Source organism: Branchiostoma floridae, chromosome 4, assembly GCF_000003815.2.
Source record: "Branchiostoma floridae strain S238N-H82 chromosome 4, Bfl_VNyyK, whole genome shotgun sequence".
NCBI lineage: Eukaryota > Metazoa > Chordata > Leptocardii > Amphioxiformes > Branchiostomatidae > Branchiostoma > Branchiostoma floridae.
Genome location: NC_049982.1, coordinates 3,650,459 through 3,655,889, shown reverse-complemented (window position 1 = coordinate 3,655,889; position 5,431 = coordinate 3,650,459). Strand labels below are relative to the sequence as shown.

At 47.3% G+C, this 5,431-nt stretch overlaps 1 protein-coding gene and 1 long non-coding RNA gene across 2 annotated transcripts in view; one reads left to right on the top strand and one right to left on the bottom strand.

Annotated features, from left to right (window-relative positions):
- The window catches only part of LOC118413013, a 711,153-nt gene that overhangs the window by 23,942 nt on the left and 681,780 nt on the right, over positions 1 to 5,431 (bottom strand). The gene's annotated exons all lie outside the window — the stretch shown is intronic.
- LOC118414515 overlaps positions 1 to 5,431 on the top strand; it is a 660,232-nt gene that overhangs the window by 12,428 nt on the left and 642,373 nt on the right. The window lies entirely within an intron of this gene.

Below are 5,431 nucleotides of genomic sequence, written 5' to 3'. Positions count from 1 at the left end.
TTTCTGTACACACATAGTTACACCTGGTCTTGTCATAGACGTTTCTAGTACAACAGTACTGTGTTACTGTTACAATTCTGTACACACATAGTTACACCTCGTCTTGTCATAACCGTTAGTTACACCTCGTCTTGTCATAACCGTTTCTGGGACAACAGTCTTGTATTTCTGTTACAATTCTGCACACACATAGATATGCCTCATCCTGACTTAAACTTTTCTGAGGCAACACTCCGGTGTTTGTTACATTTCTGCACATAGCATAACTACACCTCGTCCTATCGCACATGTTTCTGGAACAACAGTCCTGTGTTTCTGTTACAATTCTGTACACACATAGATATGCCTCATCCTGACTTAAACTTTTCTGAGGCAACACTCCTGTGTTTGTTCCATTTCTGCACACAGCATAACTACACCTCGTCCTATCGCACATGTTTCTGGAACAACAGTCCTGTGATTTTTGTTACATTTCTGCACACAGCATAACTACACCTCGTCCTATCGCACAAGTTTCTGGAACAACAGACCTGTGCTTTTTGTTACATTTCTGCACACAGCATAACTACACCTCGTCCTATCGCACAAGTTTCTGGAACAACAGACCTGTGCTTCTGTTACATTTCTGCACACAGTATAACTACACCTCGTCCCGTGTTTCTGGAGCAACAGTCCTGTGTTTTAGTTACAGTTCTGCACACTGCATAACGGATAGCTGTTAGCTTATCCGGAGCCTGTTAGCTTATCCGGAGCCTGTTAGCTTATCCGGAGCCTGTTAGCTTATCCGGGGCCCGGTAGCTTATCCGGGACCTTGGTTATCTTATCCGGGACCTATTAGCTTATCCGGGGCCCGGTAGCTTATCCGGGGCCTGTTAGCTTATCCGGAACCTTGGTTAGCTTATCCGGCGCCTGTCAGCTTATCCGGAGCCTCGGTTAGCTAATCCGGGGCCTCGGTTAGCTTATCCGGGGCCTGTTAGCTTATCCGGCGCCTGTTAACTTATCCAGGGCCTGTTAGCTTATCCGGGGCGTGTTAGCTTATCCGGCGCCTGTTAACTTTTCCGGGGCCTGTTAGCTTATCCGGAGCCTGTTAGCTTATCCGGGGCCCGGTAGCTTATCCGGGACCTTGGTTATCTTATCCGGGACCTATTAGCTTATCCGGGGCCTGTTAGCTTATCCGGGGCCTGTTAGCTTATCCGGCGCCTGTTAACTCATCCGGGGCCCGGTAGCTTATCCGGGGCCTGTTAGCTTATCCGGGACCTTGGTTAGCTTATCCGGCGCCTGTCAGCTTATCCGGAGCCTCGGTTAGCTAATCCGGGGCCTCGGTTAGCTTATCCGGGGCCTGTTAGCTAATCCGGCGCCTGTTAACTTATCCAGGGCCTGTTAGCTTATCCGGGGCATGTTGGCTTATCCGGCGCCTGTTAACTTTTCCGGGGCCTGTAGGCTTATCCGACGCCTGTTAACTTATCCAGGGCCTGTTAGCTTATCCGGGGCCTCGGTTAGCTTATCCAGGGCCTGTTAGCTCATCCGGGGCCTGTTAGCTTATCCGGGGCCTGTTAGCTCATCCGGGGCCTGTCAGCTCATCCGGGGCCTGGTTAGCTTATCCGGGGCCTGTTAGCTTATCCGGGGCCTGTTAGCTTATCTGGGACCTTGGTTAGCTTATCCCGGGCCTGTCAGCTTATCCGGGGCCTGTTAGCTAATCCGGGGCCTGTTAGCTTATCCGGGACCTTGGTTAGCTTATCCGGGGCCTGTTAGCTCATCCGGGGCCTGGTCAGCTCATCCGGGACCTGTTAGCTTACCTGGCGCCTGTCAGCTCATCCGGGGCCTCGGTTAGCTCATCCGGGACCTGTTAGCTTACCCGGGGCCTCGGTTAGCTCATCCGGCGCCTGTTAACTTATCCATGGCCTGTTAGCTTATCCGGGACCTTGGTTAGCTTATCCTGGACCTGTCAGCTTATCCGGAGCCTCGGTTAGCTAATCCGGGGCCTCGGTTAGCTTATCCGGGGCCTGTTAGCTTATCCGGCGCCTGTTAACTTATCCAGGACCTGTTAGCTTATCTGGGGCCTGTTAGCTTATCCGGCGCCTGTTAACTTATCCAGGGCCTGTTAGCTTATCCGGGGCATGTTAGCTTATCCGGCGCCTGTTAACTTTTCCGGGGCCTGTTAGCTTATCAGGGGCCTGTTAGCTAATCCGGGGCCTAGGTTAGCTCATCCGGGGCCTGTTAGCTTATCTGGGTTTTGATTAGCTTATTTGGAGGCTTGATTAGGTTAACGCTAACCCTTACCCTAACTCCTGACAGTAAAGGATTTTAAGTTGCCCCCAAATTTCCCTATGCCGTGATATAGCATTTAGCCCATTATTCCATTCATTCCAAACTGTGTTTTCTACCAAAGATAGACCATCTGGGACACGGGGCCTGTTAGCTTATCCGGTGCCTGTCAGCTTATCCGGTGCCTGTCAGCTTATCCGGTGCCTGTCAGCTTATCCGGTGCCTGTCAGCTTATCCGGTGCCTGTCAGCTTATCCGGTGCCTGTCAGCTTATCCGGTGCCTGTCAGCTCATCTTACTTAGACTTAGACTTCAGCTTATCTGGGACCTCGAATCTGGTTTATGAGGGTTGTCAAGGAGGACATTTACATAAGGGCGCATCAACGGTGCAAACCCCAGTTCTTCCGCGAATCCTTGGTGGTAATGCGCGACAAAAAAGTGACGAAAGGCTTCCGAGGGTCTATGTTTGAGTTGACATTTCTCGTTATTTACTGCGAAATAGCTTATTGGCCAGAAATTTCTGAATTAACTATAGAAAGTATATCAAAATCTAAGATGAATAACGTTCTAGCAACTCCCATGAGAACAGCATCCTCTATGAGGTGGAGCGAGTAAAGTACGAATATGTACGTTCTAAGTCGCTGCTATCTTGGGTGTTGCCCTATGGGTCATAGGGTTAGGGGTCAAATTAGGGTTAGAGCAACTACACAACAAACGGAGTCATGATACATATCATACGAGAGCATTTGCCAGCTTGATTACAAATAATGAATTTTTTAAAAGTCGCTACTCTGATAGAAACACCCTTACACTAGGGGGTCTTGGGGTCAAATTGGGGTTTATAGGCAACAACACAACGCACAGGGTCAAGATTTATTTATTCATTTATTCATCTCAAGACATGTGGGTAGCCCCTTCAACTTATTTGAAGTTGATTTCCAAGGGGGCCCACTACATAAATAACAAAAACGAAACGTGTTACATTCAGTAAGACAACCAGAGGACAACAAACAATATATACAATAAACCGAAGCGTCTTTACCAAGAACAGTAAATGTCTATGTCAACCAAAAACGTCAACGGTGGAGGTCAATGTGCGGAGGAGTGTGTCTTAGGGCAGCTTTAAACTGCCGTAGAGTTTGTGCATGTCTGTCCGCCGACAGTGTATTGTAATATTGCTCCTCTGTATGCAAATGTCCGGTGGCCAGCTGCGTTTGTGTAATTGGGTTTATGGAGTAAAGAGGCTTGTCTGGTGTTATGGCTGTGTAACAGGTGGTTGTGTACAAAGGTGGTATCCAGGTATGTCGGGACAAGCCCGTTAATACATTTAAAGACCATCACACACATGTGTTCCTTTCTCCGCTGCGTAAGATACTTCCAGTCGAGGTGCTGTGTAGGTCTTGGACACTGGATCGTCGCTTCATTTGTAAGATGACCCTGGCAGCTCGATTTTGAAGAACCTGAAGTTGTCGCTGCTTGGTTTTTTGTTTTGGCATCCGTCTGTCTCGGAAGACAATGGTAGGCAGACAGGGTGGGTTTAAGGCGACCCGTCTGCCTGGCCTGCACTTTTTAAGGTGAAGGAGGGGTGTGCACTTCCTTCTCCACCACCCTCTCGTCCACTGGCGCAGTAAGTCCTACAGGGGCAATTGTTTGCAACGTGTAAGACGGCCCCAGCAGATGCAGGTTTGTTGTTTGGAGTTTCCGTCTCCTAGGAGGACTTCCGACCAAGGATGTAAGGTGTTCCTCCTACCCCTGACTCGTGTGTCATGGCGGGTGCGTCATGCCCGAACATGCCCCTATGGCCTGTCACCACAACAAAGGCCTGTCACTGCCACTAGCCGAAGCTATGTACTCATTTACACCTGAGTTAGGTGAGGAAAGTCGTGTAAAGTGCCTTTCCCAAGGGCACAAGATCGGTGACACGTTAAGCGGATTTGAACCCGGGACCTCTCGGGCCTGAGACCAACGCGCTCCCGATCGTGCCACGCTGCTTGGTGATGTTACAATTTTCCCATACAATGTCACAATACTCCAGTAGTGGTAGAATCATACATCTGTATAACATACTTGCAATGTTGACAGTGAGACATGATCTTAAGCGTCTTAGCAAACCTATTCTTTGAGATACCTTTGAACATACCATGTCAATGTGTTCGTTCCATGAGATATTGCAGTCAAGGAGAACACCTAGGTATTTGAATTGGTTCAAACACTTAAACACTTGTTCAACTGTTTCCTGATCAATTTGGAGTCTAAGTGGAGGTACTGCTCTTAGCTTCCCACTACTACCGAATAGAATCCACTTAGTCTTAGTGACATTCAGTGCTAGACGATTTGAATGTAGCCATGTGGCAAGGTTTGCTAGTTCAGAGTTTAAGGTGTTCTCTATGACTCTAACGTCCTTGCTGGAACAGAAAATTAGATGCATGTCGGCATTTGTCATCCTGATTACAAATTTGAAAATTCTATTATTAAATTTTAAACTTAATCAGTGTTCATGTTGGTTCTCTTGTCAGGTCTTTAGGAATTAGAACTGAGATCTAAGCTAACTTGTTGAGGTCATGGGTAACATCCGAGATGGCGGACCTTGCCATTAGCGACGGTGAACTCAGTTTCTTTTACTCAAATTCTGTGAACATTTTTTTCGAGAAACCTTTATATAAACCTTTTTAGTCCACTTCTTTTGGGTCTGGGGGTTATATGTAGAAAACAACGTATTTTAGAAATTTTAAGCATGCCGATCCGAGATGATGGACATCTGACGTCATTTCCTGACACCAAATTGGCGCTAGTGCCGTCATCATTGGCAAGAGAAGACTTGGCAGACTTAAATAAATAAAAAAATCACGTAAATAGTCAGATTTTTGTTTGAGACCTTTAAGTATAACGGAAATCCCTATTCAGACGGTTTAAGCCAAATTGCATTACGACGTCCCAATTACGTCAAATTACATCATAGCGATACAAAAATTGCAAAAAAATAAAACTCTACGATTACGTCATCCCCTGAAAATTTGGTGATCGTAACCTAAGTCAGTTTGAAATTACAAGGTGGTGCCAAAGAGACCCGGCATCCACAGGGCGTTGAGCGACAAGGTACAGTGTATATGTGTGCTCCGGACCATCCTTACCAGGTGGGCACCAGTCACAAACAGTCACAAACACTAC